Consider the following 18,338-nt stretch of genomic DNA (forward strand, 5'->3'; position numbering starts at 1 on the left):
CCTCAATCCAAGTTTGTCACTTAGGAATAATAACTCGCTGGACGAGTCCAGGGTGTACGGTACATCGGAAAACACCTCAGCTTGCAGGATTATGCATAAATGTTTAAAAAACCCACCATAAATAACTGTTTAAAAAGTGTACGCCTTACCAACTGCATCGTTCTAATATACCGTAACAATTAGGGATGCACCAAAAAAATGTGCATCCGAATTATTCCAATTCTAAATCAATTCATAATTTTCAAAAATCAATTTAAAAGAATAAAAATATATACACATTTTTTTTTTTTTTTTTTTAAATACATTTTTAAAAATACATTTTTAGGGCATCTCCATGCAACGATTAAACCTATAACATGTTTTAAAAAACTTTGATTAAAACTAGTATACCAAATACATTGTGATAATTGGTTTGAATAGAGCAGGGGTGTCAAACTCATTTTAGCTCACAAAATGTGTGCACAAGCGGGCCGGACGATTAAAATCAGGCCTTAAAACTAAAAAAATAAAGAGAACTTCAGATTGTTTTCTTTGTCTTACTTTGGCCAAAAATAGAACAAATACATTCAGAAAATATTACAATAAAAATATTTTTAAAAATACCGGCAGCGGTAAAGTTTAGATCCATGAAGGAAAGAAGAAAGTGAATGAATGTTTATAACTGAATACATTTACATATGCATGAAAATTTGTTTTCTTTTGTATAATTTTTTTAAATTAATTAAGTAACGTTTGACAACATTTTTCCAAAACACAATATAGAATGGGAGATATAACAGGATAATGCATACATTTATCATTTGTTTTCAAAACGGTTACAAAAAAGTGGGACCCCAAAAAATTACGCCAACACTGATGAAGTATTGGGGCATGCAAAACAGCAGCAGGCAGCTGTGGCCTGCGGGCCGGTTCTAATACTAATCAAATATCATCCCGGTGGCCTTGACTTTGACATCCCTGGAATAGAGTATCTTATTGAATCGAGAATCTATTCTGAAACAAATCGTCACTCCATGAATCTGATCGAATCGTTATCTGCCCAAAGATTCACACCCCTAGTAACGTTACAATAGTTGTGTCACTAATCAGATTTGTTGGTTTGGTACAACGAGTTCCCACATTGTACACATCAAGTGACAAAAGACAGTTTAATGTACACAAAATGAACCCAACCTAACGGTATGGTTTATTTTCTTCAGGCATGCCTAATTGCTTACATATAACATGCACAATTTGACATGTCTCAAAAGGAGTAGGAAGAAGCAGAGTTTATTTACCTAACCCATCTCCATGTCTGATCACTCATTCACACCATATAAATGTTTTATCGATGGGTTGCCCAGAGCAACAATGTAAGGGAGGGGGAAAAGAAGATTACCGGTAATATTAAAAGATGCTCACTTAAGGCTGTGCGATATGGCAGAAAACTGTATCATGATATACGTTTTTTTATATTGGTCGATATTTTTATGGCCTATGAAAAATATGGACCAGGAGAAAAATGTAATAAATGTTAACATTTTTCTTCAAATGTAACTGTCCTCTGATTATAATGCCCTCACCTATCAAGGCAGAAAGAAAAGGAAATTTCCATACAAGCATGGCAAACACTCAAACAATGTAAACAAAATTGTAAAATCACATTGAACACTTAACAATAAGTTAAGTGCAAAGTGTGAAAATGTAAACTTAGAAAAAAATGAGAAAAACAAGTATTTGTAGGTTTAGTGCCAGGAAGTTACGTGGTCTGTGTAACATTTAATTTGGTCTGTTTTTCTTATTTAAGTATGAAAATGAATTTATACTATGCAGTAATTATTATTTAATTATCACTGGACCAAATTATTATTTTAAAAATAGCACATTTGTTATACTTTGTTTAAGTTATACAATCCTGCACTTTGGTTCCTATCTGTTTCCGTACATCTGAATAGGGAATGGACAAAAAAGAAGACGAGCGCGACGAAGGACTACAGTCCGTTTGAATTTATAAAAAAAAGCCTTCCATACTGTGGAGGTGACTCTGTTTTATCCACTATTTATTCGCTCTCTGCAACACTCATTTTTAATTTCTCTTCTCACTCTGTACAGAGAATCAACAGCGAGATGGTGCAACCAAAATGATGGTTGATGCTGTTAAGTGATTGGCTGTTCAGCATGTGCCTCCCATTTCCCGACCACTTCCTGTTTTGCTAGCTTATCAGACCGCAAGTGTCTTTGTTCATGCAACCAACCATGCTTTATTCTTTCAGTTTTTTCCCGACCAAAAAATATATATTTATCGAACGCATCTTATATTGATTTTGATTACAGGTCTATCGCAATATATATTGATATAATTGTATCAGCCCAGAACCTAGACTCAACGCTCATTCCTCATCCGGCAGGATATCGTGTAGGGCTCAAAAGGGCACGTGATTTCGCAAGTCATTGTGGGTGCATTGTAGGCATTTTTGCTGGATGTAGGTTTTGTTTACATGGCTGCATTGTACCTGCTGTAATGTGAGTGAGAGCAACAAACTGGATTAAAATGGATCTTACAAAATAAAATAAAAAATCAAGGGATCGCACTAAGACAAACTGTACCCTATTCCAAAGGCTTGCAACCTCAAAAAAATAAGTTAAATTGGTGGAATTGATCCATATGAGTACAGCCAATTAACAAGAGATTTGAGTAAGCTGCCGCCATTGTCCAAGCTAAACTTGTATATACCTTGTCAACAGAATTTGTGTTTATATCAGTAAAGAATTTCAGAATATAAACTCTGTTAAGGCACATTGCTCTCCGTTCAAAATGCGCATACCGTATTTTTCGGATTATAAGTCGCAGGTTTTTTTTCATAGTTTGGCCGTGGGTGCGACATATACTCCGACATATACTCCGCAGCGACTTATGTGTGAAATTATTAACACGTTACCGTAAAATATCAAATATTATTATTTATCTCATTTGCGTAAGAGACGAAGCAAATGGCAGCAATCGTCACTCACACGTCAACCAATAAGAATTCGGCGGGGAAGGGTCATGGCGGAAGTGCATTGTGGGTCATGGTGTGCTAACTGCTATATGCTATACGCTACTGCCATAGCTATTAAAATGGATCACATCAACATTGGCGGTAACTTATAAAAACTGAGAAGGGCTGAACTAAAATGGCACCGAAAAGGAAATCATATACTGCAGATTACAAGCTGGACGTAGTGAAATATGCAGCAGAAAACGGCGATCGAGTAGCAGAAAGAAAGGACATACCAGAGGCGACACCGGGGAGGAAGATTTAATCAGATTTAGCGATCGGGAGTGACAGATTGTTTGGTAAATGTATAGCATGTTCTATATGTTATAGTTATTTGAATGACTCTTACCATAATATGTTACGTTAACATACCAGGCACGTTCTCAGTTGGTTATTTATGCGTCATATAACGTACACTTATTCAGCCTGTTGTTCACTATTCTTTATTTATTTTTTTTGCCTTTCAAATGTCTATTCTTGGTGTTGGATTTTATAAAATAAATTTCCCCCAAAAATGCGACTTATACTCCAGTGCGACGTATATATGTTTTTTTTCCTTCTTTATTGTGCATTTTCGACCGGTGCGACGTATACTCCGCAGCGACTTAACGTCCGAAAAATACGGTAATCTACGACTTTCATCTCTTATGTGTTTGTGATGGAGTGAGGGTGCCCAGCCTCATTTCATAAACAGGTTTTCCCGAAAAATGAAACACATCATTACTTTTAAATACTTTGATCACTACGCTACTGCTCCGAAAATAATACTCATAAATTTTTGTACCAAAGACTAAAAGTAAACAGACAACATGCTTTTAAAAAAAATACTGTACGTTCTTTGTTGCCCACAACTAGCTTGGCTAACGCTAACATCCTACTAAATGCTACTGAATACAACATGCTTTGATTCAAACTTACCAGGATAGCAGTGCCGTCTTTGTCACCTTCATAACCCGACCTCCATAGGCTTTGCTTTCACGCTGGAAATGAGAATGATCTCACCAAATCCTTTTTTTACTAAAGCGATCATGACCACGATTGTGACAGTTAATGATGCCGCATGGTCGCACCATGTTTTGAACTTGTTAAAGAAAAAACAAAAAACTTAAGCACACAGTCTTGCATTTGGCCATGTATATAAGAGATTCAGAGTCCAGCAAGACCCACGATGCAATGCGTTACCATGTCACACTTTCAAGCCCTCTTGTGACAAGCTTGAGCCGCACAGGAACTGGTCAGAGGCACACCAGCTTAAAAGAAGTCACCTTTTAGTTGCTAAAAGGAGCTTTGCAAACATTTACACACAAAGCGGGGTCTCACACGGGGCGTCGTTGATGCTTGAGCCGCCACGCAATCGAGAAATTGAAGCAACACTCTTAAAATTGTAATGTTATTATAAAAAGTTAATATTCGCAATCTAACAAACAATACAGACCGTATTTTTCGGAGTATAAGGCGCACCGGAGTATAAGTCGCACCGGAGTATAAGTCTCACCTGCCGAAAATGCACAATAAAGAAGGAAAAAAAACATATATAAGTCGCACTGGAGTATAAGTCGCATTTTTTGGGGAAATTTATTTGATAAAACCCAACACCAAGAATAGACATTTGAAAGGCAATTTAAAATAAATAAATAGTGAACAACAGGCTGAATAAGTGTGCGTTATATGAAGCATAAATAACCAACTGAGAACGTGCCTGGTATGTTAACGTAACATATTATGGTAAGAGTCATTCAAATAACTATAACATATAGAACATGCTATACGTTTACCAAACAATCTGTCACTCCTAATCGCTAAATCCCATGAAATCTTATACGTCTAGTCTCTTACGTGAATGAGCTAAATAATATTATTTGATATTTTACTGTAATGTGTTAATAATTTCACACATAATTCGCTCCTGAGTATAAGTCGCACCCCCGGCCAAACTATGAAAAAAACTGCGATTTATAGTCCGAAAAATACGGTAATCTGGAATATTTTCATGGAGTTCCATCCATCAATCCATTTTCTACCGCTTCTCCCTTTCGGGGTCGCGGGGGGTGTTGGAGCCTATCTCAGCTGCATTCGGGCGGAAGGCGGAGTACACCTTGGACAAGTTAATAACATTTATTATTTTTTGTTAGTAACTTTTTTAATCACATTTCACCTGCATGTTTGCCGTTAACGGTGTTTATTAGTGATGGGTCAAACAATACTGAAAGAGTGTGAACAGGAGTGATACCGTGTCCCTCGATGCCTCAATGTGTGTGTCACATTAAGAAAAAAACATGTGACCGATACAGCTGTTGTGTAATTTGAATTTGAAGCGCCAAACTGTGTTTACCAGGAAGCGCTTTTATCGGCCGATAAATGACAGTTCATACTAAAAGAAGTCACGTTTGTCTAAATGGAATTAAGAAAAAGGAAAAATGTATTTTGATCTGATGGCGCCAAAAAAGATAACTGTTCTTTCCCTGGTTATTATTTAGCTCCTTGACCAGAGTTGTGCAATTCATATTCCTTTGCTAACGGTTACTTTTATTTGCAGGTCAAATGTAATGACTTGTATAATTCAGCAGATGACCATTATTAAACACTGCTGTGTCAATACAGGTAGTGAGTGTGCTATGCACTCACAAAGGCGTCATTTACCCGCCATCACTCGTATTTGTGTAACAAGTATACCTTAACAATTTTTGCAAAACTTAACTTTATTAACCCCCTGGGGGCATTCAATTTGAATTATATTCAAAGCCAAACTAGACCAAAAAGTCCTTAGGTTTTTGAAAGACGTAAAAACATTTTAGGTTCAATATTTATTTCTACTTTTTTGATTACATTTCTCAATAATCTTTAGTCCAAAACAAAAATATCAAAAATGTTTTTTGTGTTTTTTTAATTTTGACCCTTTAGATCAGATTATGTAAACATTTTAAATTAGTATAAACTATGTCTTGATATCATCTGATCAAAAGGTCTTCGAAGTAGTTAAAATAAAATAAAAACAAAACATTACATGTTTGGTACTTTTGTTTAGAGAGATTTATGCAAAGAAAAAAAATGTATATCAAAATGTTTTTATGCTCTTTGAAAAATGAGTCCTGTTTTGTTTTGGGGTATTGTTGAATAACTCCCATTAGTGTGAATGAATTGGACATTGGAATGTTTAAATTTAACATGAAAAAAAAATCCTCTTAGGAAAAGTAATATATAATTTAACAACAAAATAAAAATGAAGGCAAAAAAAGTCAATTTTTGTCCCCGGGGGTTTAAAATTCCAGTTTTGATGTTCATTAATGAACCTTTAAAGTATTGTTTTCTGTCATGACTTTATGACTATATCAGTTATTGGCGCATAAGTCATACAAGCAGCATGGCAAATATTCCTCAGATGGTTTCCTCGATCGCCTCCTGAACAATGAAGCTGCTGTGGGCAAGCAGCCTCATCTACCTAAGAGATTAGACAGCAGTCAGCTACACGTTTTTCTGCTCTTCGCCTTCCCGCCTTTTCTGACACGTCCACGGGTTACACAACATACGCAGGGATTACTCTTCATAGCATTAGACCAGTGGGGCCTTTTATCATGAAATAAAAGAGCACAAAGCAGAAGTAGCTGCGTGGTGACACCTGCGCAGACCATCCAGCAGAGTAACAATGGTCGTGTTTGTACGAAAAAAAGTATCTTTGGAAAAATCCTTCATTGATGAACTTTGTGGTCCCCCACTCTCTTTTCATTGGCCAGTGTGGGAGACACTGGCGTATAATCTGTGGGCATTAACTTGCTCTCTAAAAAAAGCACTCTCAACAGGGATTAGATTATCGTGTGGCAAGGTCAGCGCCGACTCGTTGCGACTGTTTTCTCTGTGGCTCTCTTGCACCATGTCACTCACGGCGTTTCACCGTGTCCGCTATAGCTTCCGTTGCGCCCAGTTGGACAGATGTATGTTTCAACACCGGGAGGGGGTTTAGTTCAGTTTAGTTTTTTTAGTCGCTCATAAACATGTCATATTAAAACAGATTAAATGCACCAAATGCTGAAGGGAAAATGAGAACGGCGATTTAATAACCTGTTCAAAAAAAAAAAAATAGTACGAAAATCAAATTACATTTTTCAATAAGAATTCATGTAAATCCAATTAATCCGTTCTGGACATCCAAAATATGAACACATTTTATAGAGAATAAATAAATAATAATAAGAATAAATAATTTGAGTTTTACATTTTGAAAAATAGTGGACCCTCAATTTAGGGACTTAATTGGTTCTTGAATATGGTTCGCAAACTAAAACGTTTGTATAGTGAAGCACATTACCCCATAAGAAACAACGTGAACCTGAATATATATATATATATATATATATATATATATATATATATATATATACATATATATACATATATATATACATATATACATATACATACATATACATATATATATATATATATATATATACACACACACACACATATACGTATATATATATACATATATATGTATATATATATATATATATATATATATATATATATATATATATATATATATATATATATATACATACATATATATGTACAGTATATATACTGTATATATATATACTGTTGTTCAACAGTCCAGGGTCTCCGTTGTCGTATTTGACACTTCATAATGCGTTACACATTTTCAATGGGAGACAGGTCTGGACTACAGGCAGGCCAGTCTAGTACTCACACTCTTTTACTACGAAGCCATGCTGTTGTAACACGTGCAGAATGTGGCTTGGCATTGTGTTGCTGAAATAAGCAGGGGCGTCCATAAAAAAGACATTGCTTGGATAGCAACATTAGTTGCTCCGAAACCTGTATGTACCTTTCAGCATTAATGATGCCTTCACAGATGTGTAAGTTACCCATGCCTTGGGCACTAATACACCCCCATACCATCACAGATGCTGGCTTTTGAACTTTGTGCCTATAACAATCCGGATGGTTCTTTTCCTCTTTGGTCTGGAGGACAAGACGTCCACAGTTTCCAAAAAAAAAATTAAAATGTGGACTCGTCAGACCACAAAACATTTTTCCACTTTGTATCAGTCCATTTTAGCGAAGCGTTTCGGGGTGTTTTTGATAAATAGCTTTAGCTAAGCATAGTAGAGTTTTAACTTGCACTTACAGATGTAGTGACGAACTGTAGTTACTGACAGTGGTTTTCTGAAGTGTTCCTGAGCCCATGTATTGATATCCTTTACACACCGATGTCGCTTTTTGATGCCTTAGGGATCGAAGGTCAAAGGCATTCAAAATTGATTTCCGGCCTTGCCGTGATTTCTGCAGATTCTCGGACCTTTTGATGATATTATGAACCATAGATGGTGAAATCCCTAAATTCCTTGCAATAGCTCGTTGAGAAAGGTTTTTCTTAAACTGTTCCAAATTTGCTCACGCATTCGTTCACAAAGTGGTGACCCTTGCCCCCCAGTGTTTGTGAATGACTGAGCATTTCATGGAAGCTGCTTTCATACCCAATCATGGCACCCATCTGTTCCCAATTAGCCTGTTCACCTGTGGGATGTTCCAAATAGGTGTTTGATGAGCATTTCTCAACTTTCTCAGTTTTTTTTGCCACTTGTGCCATTTTTTTTTAAACATGTTGCAGGCATCAAACTCCAAATGAGCTAATATTTGCAAATACCAGTTCGAACGTTAAGTATCTTGTCTTTGCAGTATATTCAATTGAATATAAGTTGAAAAGGATTTGCAAATCCTTGTATTCTGTTTTTATTTATGATTTACACAATGTGCAAACTTCACTGGTTTTGTGTATTGTATATACATACATATATACATACATACATACATACATACATATGAAGCCAAAGGGTGTTTTCTTTTGCATTCTAACTTTGTCATCGTCTAGATGGGAGCAATCTATTCTACCTCTTATATATATATATATATATATATATATATATATATATATATATATATATATATACACATATATATCAAACCAACACAACAAGGGGGGTATAGGCTCAACAATCTATTTTTATTCAAACAACACAACTTTACATCAAGCTTAAATTTCAGCACGCACACACACACACGCGCGCATGCACACAAGCACTCACGGAGCCTACGGGATTGTGAGGAGACATTTCTATTATAGTCTCATCAATGACGGAGCAGGAAGCGGCTCGGAATACGTTTGTGGTAAAATTTCATATTAAGTTCCCTTGTCATTCATTTATTGACATTTTACATGCGTTTTATTTCTGCAAAACGGGCCCCTCCACACAGGATGTGTGATTAGCATATCGTGAGGGACACACTCGTTACGATTGAGTTGAACATGTTAATGCTCAAAAAGGTTCATTATGTTTTCTCAGAAAATTGTCTAAATAAAATAAAATTAAGAAGGGTATGAACCTTTTGCTGTTGGAATATTTAAATCGATTGAGAAAAATTGAAGTAGTCCAGTGTGAAAAAACAGAATGAAAATGACACAACCAGTCTGTTTTTAAAGGGGAGCTGCACTTTTTTGGGGAATTTTGCTTATCGTTTACAATCCTTATGAGCAGGGGTCCCCAAACTACGGCCCCCAGCATCCAAAATCCGGCCCACAGGACGTCCCAAGTAAAAAAAAGTTGTTGTTTTTTTTGTTGTTTTTTTAATCTTTCCTTTCTAATCCATTTTCTACCGCTTGTTACTCTTGGTGTCTCCTCGGCAAATCATATTGTCTAAAAATGAATTTTCCCATCGATAACGTGACAATGTTAAATGTTGATGAACATCAATGTTAATTGATGTTAAATGACAAAACGGATTATAAAGACAATGTATATATATATATGTATATATATATATGTTTTATATATATATATATATATATATATATATACAGCCTGGCCCCCGGCCAATTTTTTTTAACCCAATGCGGCCCCCGAGTCAAAAAGTTTGGGGACCCCTGCTTATGAGAGACAAGAAGACAAAAAGTTTTTTGTTTTTTTGGCATTCTAACTTGTAAAAATTGCAGCTAATTGGAGCAATCTGTTCTACCTCTAAATCACTTAAAAATGCATTAAAAAAAAAACGTCAACAATACTTCATTTACATTCCATAACCTGTATAATAACCAAACTGTAGCAACATTGTGATTGTAAGAGTGAACACGGGGGAACTTTTTCCAGCGTGCTGCGGCATTAGCTGTAAAAGCTAGCTACGGCAAGAGGTAAGCTAGCTTCTACGTCAGCACCCAAATTGCTTTTAAGTTTGTAATGCACAACACACAGCGATAAGACACCAAAATGAGGTGACTGAAAAACATGAACAATCATATTGCAGTTTCTGTAAAGTATTAGCCCACATTTCATGTTTTGTTTGTACACAGCTTGCTCGATAGCGTACGTAGTGGTGGTAACACGCATGGCGTGCTGCGTGTATCATGAGCGATATTAAAATGTCACTCACTCGATGCACAGTTGTGCGTTTGGTCCCGCTGGTCAGGGACGTTTTTTCCTGTTTATATTGGGTTAGCACTCAATTTACGTCGAAAAAGCATGGCTCCAAGTTCCACATTTACAGCATCAAAGTCACGCTGACCTCACTCTCTCAGCTCGGTCTGCTCCAACGTCTCACCCTCTCTTCCTGCTGGTTCTGTATATTCAGCTTAAAAAAATAAGGTTGTGAATCCTTATCATCTTCATTGTCTGTTACCAACTCTGCCACGATTAGTAAACAGAAACGTCTGTTTGTTGCCGGAAGTCGGAAGCGCGTTGCTATGGAAACGGAAAGAGATGCGCTGAGGAAGTAGGTTCCTGCTATGCTTAAAATGAACAAAATACAATAAATATTGGAAATATTACATATTGGTATGAACATGTCTGTTACTGCCTTTTTTATATACTTGCAGTGAGTATATAAAACGTTGATGGAGGGTTTTAAAGTTGTTTTAGAAGGCTTTGAAGGCTACAATGGTGACTCCGATTATCCGCATCTTCCAAGCGTTTTTTTTATCCTCTTTAGAATGCTAAGAAAAACAAAAAAAACGTGTGTTCTTGTCTCCAATAATGATTGTGAATGATAGGCACAATAACAACAAATAAACTGCAGTTCCCCTTTAAGGATGTACTGCAAACACCCCCCTGAATCCTGATGACATTTCCGGGCCCAGTTTGGCCAACACTGTGGCAAAAGTAGGTACTACCAGGTACTTTTTGTAGCAGCTGACAGCATATGTCATATATACTGCTGCTTGTTTATCAATACAGCCTATTAGTCATTGCAACATTTTAGGATAAACACGCTATTGTTACTTTACCATTTTGGTGCCCTTAGCCTCCTCTTACATAAAACTGAGGTGCGCACCCAAATTGTTGTTATGGCTCAGCTTTACTAATGAAACTTGCAGAAACAAAAGCAGCAGGTCTGCGTTTGCTCATGCAAGACAATACCACCAGCTTACTTGTTGACAGCGGCAAATGTTTCTCAGATTTGTGGAAGCTCGGAAGGGATTACTTGAAGATGAACAAGGGGGTAAATGAGGGGGGGATGTCCAAAAAATAAAATCCCTCTTTATATATTTACACAACATTTTGCCTCCAAACAGCGATGCGATTGGCATATATGGTTTTGTTCCATGCTCTCCTGTTTGATGAAAACAGACAGGATTATTATTGGCGGAGGGGGGAGAACAGTTCTGGATGTGAGGTGCGGCTTAGCAAGCCAGCTTTGAACACGAGCATAAGGACGGTCACATGCTACATCGCCAGTCAGCGGTAGCTTGGCACGGGCCTGCTACTGCTGGCTGGGACTATTTACAATGACTTCACACATGTGCACATTATTGTTAAAAATGGCAGAGAATCTACCGGTTTACAACAAGTCTATAAATAGAAATTTTAGCTTGACTCTTTGGAGAATTCATTCAGATGCTATTTTGAGGTACCTGGCAGGAAATTACACCCACGGTTTTGGTGCATGCACGACTCACCGGCAGTGGCTATTTTCATGCAAGAACAAACACACACATACACACACACACACACACACACACACACACACACACACACACACACACATGCACAGATATCAGAGCGCACTAACCATAGGGAGTTTGTGCTGAGCTGGTTGGGACGTCAGGATGAATCAGTGTGGGGACAGCTGAGTGGACATGCCTATTCATCTGCCAAAGAAAAGAGGAGAAAAGGGGAGTGAGGGATTCTAAAAGATATGAGCTTGAGCCCCCCTGGAGCAACATGTTTGTGCAGTACTTTGCAGGCATACTCCATAGAGAGCTTTGCAAAGCAGGGGATGTGAAAAGGACAAATATGCATGTTTGGTGCATACGTGACGTGGACATTGCAGATGCAAGCATGTAGGTTGCATGAACAAAAGGCTGATGATGGCCTGTTTATTCCCATCTGTTGACTTCATCCCCATTGTGTTAACCCCCATGCTTTAACCTTAACCCCCTAATTGCCACCCTCCAGTTTTCTCGTGCACATCCTCCACACCCCCCACCCGCCCGGAGACAGTGTGCCACATTGGCCATGCGCTAATCTGACGGCGTCTGCTTCAGCAAACACCTGCCATGTTTCGGACCACAAGGCTCATCCCAAAGCCCTAATACTTGATTTTGTTTTGTAGCTCACTGGCACTTCAACTAAAACCGGAATAGCTTCACTCAATAGTGTGAAAATGTTTCAAAACATGAACCCCTACTGTGTTGCCTGTGCTATTATTTCTCAGACAAATACCCCACATGGCGGCACTGTTAAAAAATGAATAGACAAGCAAATCGTCTTACTGAGCAACTCATCGTCCATACTGTAAGTCCTTGATTATTTGTCTAATGATGAAACAACTTTGAGGATAGCTGTATTACCTGAGACCAAAACCCACAGGGGGCGCCATATACGTCATCAACAGTCATGTGAAACAATTCAGAAAAGGTGTGTTCCAATCAGGGTTTTATACTGCCGGTTCCGATACCAGAGGTGTGGACTCGAGTCACATGACTTGGACTCGAGTCAGACTCGAGTCATGAATTTGATGACTTTAGACTCGACTTGACAAAATGTAAAGAGACTTGCAACTCGACTTAGACTTTAACATCAATGACTTGTGACTTCACTTGGACTTGAGCCTTTTGACTTGACATGACTTGACATGACTTGCTACTTTCCCCAAAATCCAACGCTTAAAAAGTTATTTGGGAGCGCTCCGTATTTTTCATTTTCTTCGTCTGTGTCTCTCAGCGTGTTGTTCCTGTCAGCTGGTGTGCTGTCAGTACAACAGCCAATCAAATTACATCTACGTTGTTTTCATCACGCAGCATTCATCCAATCAAATTGCAGTACAACCACCGAACAAGTTGTCAAACAACGCAACAATTATGCCAAAGTTGGTTTCGTTCGGGTATAAAAACTACGACTTGGTCAACAAAAAACGAATTGCCGTATGGAAATCACGCAGTTCGAATATTACAGACGGAGACGCAACAACGTTCAACATTTGAAGTTGCACAAAGAAGGGTAAGTTTTGAATGTAAGATAACGTTTATTGGCTAAGTTACGTGACTTGTATTTGCTGTGTAGTTAAATCAGTGAGGCTGCAAACTCACTGCTAACGTTATAACCATAGACATCTTATAAATAGACGCAGCATGGAGCGCTACTGCCTACTGGCGCAGACGAGGCGCGGGGCCGCCATCTTGTAGTGGTGATCCGCTCCACTCAGTGCAATTCACTTGGCAGGAACAATGAACTGTCAGCGCATTTAATTCATTTTACCTCACTGAATACCACTGATTTTCACCCCCCTTTTTTGTCATACGTGTAGCTATGATAACAGAGACATGTTTTGGCGTGTTTTAGTATTCATAGTTTGCTTAACAGTAATATAATATTCTTATATGCTATAAGTGACCAGACGTCCGAGATCAAAACTGGGATTATAATCCTAGAGAAGGGGAAAAAAAACGGTAAACTATTTTTAAGTTGAAGAAACAATATGATTAGGTTATATATACATGCGTATATCCTACATAAACAATGTATGAATACATTAGATATCTATATATCTTAGGGACCTATAGACTGTATCTCTGTTGCTGCAGCAGCAGAGAGTTTATTCTGTCTTGACACTTTGTATTGATATTTTCTATTACATTCTTCCCTTAAATGATAATATTTGCAGTGATTGTTTTATATGTATTATTTTATGTAAGTCGCTTTGGATAAAAGCGTCTGCCAAATACTTCAACATAAACACATATAAACACCTGAAAGTCTTCATATCAGCTAAAACCACCAATCTGTTTCACTGGATTCAGAATAAAACCAAATTCTGTTTTACCCAACAATGTTAGTATTTGAATATTGTTACTTGAAGACTTATTCCTGGTTACAATTATACTGTTAAGAAAGTATTGTCTTATACTTTGCCTAAAATGAGAATGCATCATAATCAGTGGCGGCTGGTGAATTTTGTTTTAGGTGGGGCTGAAAGTTTGTAAACCAAACCCCTGTAGGGGCGTCATCCTCCCCCAGAAGATTTATTTGTGATTTTCACATACAAATATTGAAGATCTTTGATCCTTCTCAACTCTGTGGTAATATTATTTTCATAAGATACAACCAATAGTACGTTAATGTTAAATCTTACTTGTGAAAAGTAATCCCCCGATTCCTATTTTCAACAGTCCGCTCATTTGAGCAGGAAAACGCTGAACACCAGCCCGGCATCTTTGTTTTCTACCTGTCAACTGTCAGTTTAGGCTGCTCGCCGGCTCCTCATCACCACTTCAAGATGGCGGCCAAATTGCTCACATCACAGCAACCTGCGTCTACTTATAAGATGTCTATGGTTACAACGTCATTGCAAACACGGCAATCTGTTGCGTCCACTGCAGTTTGCTACCTTATTCATACTTTTTGTCAAGTGATTTTTTTTTAAGCAGGGTTGCATGAGGTACCTACACATAACGTTACGTTAGACAATGTATCACACACAGTAACGTAACGTTAGTCAATGTATCACACACAGTAACGTAACGTTAGTCAATGTATCACACACAGTAACATTACGTTAGTCAATGTATCACACACAGTAACATTACGTTAGTCAATGTATCACACACAGTAACGTAAAGTTAGACGGTGGTCAGCAGCACCGCGTATTTTAGCCACCTACAAAAAGACAAACATAGTCAAATAAAGGTCAGTTAAAATGTATACTATATTAAGAATATGTGTACATATTGCATAGGGTCCTGACATCTAAAAAGTACAACTCTGTTCATTGTTATGTTCATATATTTGTTATGTTTTTCATGTGTACGCACTAGAGATGTGCGGATAGGCAATTTATTTCATCCGCAACCGCGTCAGAAAGTCGTCAACCATCCGCCATCCACCCGATGTAACGTTTGATCAGAACTGCACCCGCCCGCCATCCGCCCGTTGTTATATATCTAATATTAATAAAAATTTAAAAAAAAGGGTGAAAACTACGCGAATTGCACCTTGTGCAGACAAGATTTTTCGATCGGACACGGAGGAATTAGCGATGTAAAAGACCACGTTGGGACAAAAAAACACAAGTCTAATGCCGTTGCTAGCGATACAAGTGGAAAACTTTCAACGTTTTTCGTCGCCCAAACAGATTCTTTGGATGTGATAAATGCCGAAGTTTTATTTACGGAGGCAATAATTGAGCATGGACTTCCAATCGCACTGGCTGATCACATGGGACAGTTAATAATGTAATGCAACCTTTAAAAATCATTACGCGGTGATCGCGATCCCAAAAATAAACTTTTCTTGCATGATAATGTCCAGAAAAATTCGCTTTATATTACTATAGAGTCCTTTTAACGAATGAGTTTGATGGTTTATCACAAACCTTAAATGAAAGAAGTCCTTTGTTCTCCTGCACCATGGCCTTGCTTCGTGTTTGGTGCGCAATCCTGTCGGCTGTATTTCACAGCACGACATACTGTTAAAAGTGTTTATACTATTTATGCTTTCAAGTCCAAGTTGAAGAAATCTTGTTAAATGTTGACAGCATAACTACCAAAATACAGAAGTATGTCCTTAATATTTTTGCAGTGCTATTTCTGTTGAAAAGTTCAAATGATTACATTAGAGATGTGATGTGCCACTTTTCAAGTGTCTGATGGCTAAATTAATTTTCATTAATTTTTCATATTTTGAATTCTTTTGAAAGGCTTACAAAAAAACTACATTTGAATTGTAATTCCATGCTATTGACAGGACTATTAATTTTAATGAAGTTAGCTTACCATGTTTACAGTATGATAATTGTGATAGAAATGTGAATTTTAGGCACAGAATATTTTTTACAATTGAACAAGGCAGTAGATTATACAAGCTTGGACAGAAAGTTAATAATGACACCAATTTTTTTTTTTATGGAATTGTTTAGTACTGTTTTACCATTTGTTTACTGTAAAAAGTGTTTATACTGTTTATACTTTCAATTAACAAATTGAAGTCTTGTGAAAGGTTGACAGGATAACTGGCATTAACTGTCAAAATAATTTCAAACTATTGAAGTTAGCTTACAGAATAAACATGTCAATCAACCCATATGATTTTTGCTGTAATATTTTTGTTTTGAAAAGTCACTGTGACTGATAGAAAAGTGATGGTTTTAGCAACATTTTAACCTGTCTGAATGCTAATAATCATTTTGCGTCGGGGGGCGAAGCCCTGAACCCTCCACCAGGACTTTGTCCTGGACCTACCGGGGCCTGCGGCCCTTGGACCCTGGCTACTAGGTTTTTCTGATTTAAAAGTTGGCAGGTATGGTGAGGTTATAAAGCTTTTGCCTGTTAAAGAAAGGAGACTGATCCAATGCAGCACAGACTTGCGCGTGCCACGCTGTCACGACCCAGACGCACACCAGTGCGCAATCATATGGGAGCCGCGCTGAGCGCACCTCCAAGCGCGTCTCGCTGCCGGCGACGGCCAGGTATGGGCCCACGCTCCAGCGCCATCCATTTTCAGGGCTAGTTGATTCGGCAGGTGGGTTGTTACACACTCCTTAGCGGGTTCCGACTTCCATGGCCACCGTCCTGCTCTCTATATCAACCAGGGTGAGCCCCACCCCTTTCGTGAGCGCACTGCGCGCAGAGTGACCCCTGTTACGCGCCCCCGGCAACAGGGGTGGCGGGCAGGTAAGCTGCGCGGGCGGAGCGCGCGGAGTGACCCATGTTACGAGCCCCCGGCCACGGGGGTGGCGGGCAGGTAAGCTGCTTACCTGCTGCGCGTGACGCCGGCCGCGGCGAAGGCGGACGAGGCGGGGTGTCGGTGCGGTGGGCGCGGTAGTGACCCTGGACGTGCGTCGGGCCCTTCTCGCGGATCGCCTCAGCTACGGCTCCCGGTGGGGCCCTCTCGGGGGAAGGGGCCTCGGTCCCGGACCCCGGCGAGGCGTCCCTTCTCCGCTCCGTAAAAGTGTCCATCTCTTTTCTTTTTTTTCTTCTGTTGTGGCATATGCAGCAGGTGCCTGCTCGTTTTTCGTATGTGGGTAACAACATTTAACTATGTATATGTATTTCCGAATTGGTTTAACTGCCACCCGCCAAAAAAAAAAAAAAAAAAAAAAAAATCTAATTAATCCGCCCGACCCGACCCGCGCGCGGATAAAATCTTATTTTTTTTAATTTCATCCGCCCGATCCGCGGATAATCCGCGGACTCCGCGGTTGTGTCCGCAAACCGCGCATCTCTAGTACGCACACATAAACACATATACAGTATGAGATGAGATCAATGAGATAAGGTAAGAACAGGATAGAAACTGCTGTGGAACTAGTTACAATGCAATATGCCATTGAAATACAATGTTAACACTTTTGTGCAAATAAGTACAGTTGCACTTGTTTTTTTCAAATGTGTTTATTCTGTAAAGGAATGAGTTACATGTTTAAAATGACTGGTTAATAGTGCTATTTTGAAGTGCAATGTCAGCACTATCTTTTTCCCTGCAATTTCAAATGCACTTGTTTTAATAAATAAATACAGCATTTTAAAAGCATACACAATCTGTGTAAATATATTAGTCTGTGGTTAAACGACTTGAAAGGACTCGAAACTCAAAATGCAGGACTTGGGACTTGACTTGAGACTTTCCAGTCTTGACTTTGGACTTGACTCGGACTTGCTCTGTCTTGACTTGGGACTTGACTCGGACTTGAGGGCAAAGACTTGAGACTTACTTGTGACTTGCAAAGCAATGACTTGGTCCCACCTCTGTCCGATACCACCAATAATCACCTATATTAACTTTAAACTATTCCATGTATCTATGGTGAGTGTTATTG

General features: G+C 38.5%; 2 protein-coding genes across 2 annotated transcripts in view; one reads left to right on the forward strand and one right to left on the reverse strand.

The window, feature by feature from the left end:
- The window catches only part of LOC133610588 (relaxin-3 receptor 1-like), a 70,851-nt gene that overhangs the window by 40,558 nt on the left and 11,955 nt on the right, over positions 1-18,338 (reverse strand). The window contains exon 2 of the mRNA XM_061966996.2: positions 12,096-12,174. The gene's annotated coding sequence lies outside the window, so the exon portion shown is untranslated. The remainder of the gene's footprint in view (positions 1-12,095; positions 12,175-18,338) is intronic.
- LOC133610587 (zinc finger protein 516-like) overlaps positions 1-18,338 on the forward strand; it is a 42,308-nt gene that overhangs the window by 11,252 nt on the left and 12,718 nt on the right. The gene's annotated exons all lie outside the window — the stretch shown is intronic.

Source organism: Nerophis lumbriciformis, linkage group LG11, assembly GCF_033978685.3.
Source record: "Nerophis lumbriciformis linkage group LG11, RoL_Nlum_v2.1, whole genome shotgun sequence".
NCBI classification, from domain to species: Eukaryota; Metazoa; Chordata; class Actinopteri; order Syngnathiformes; family Syngnathidae; genus Nerophis; species Nerophis lumbriciformis.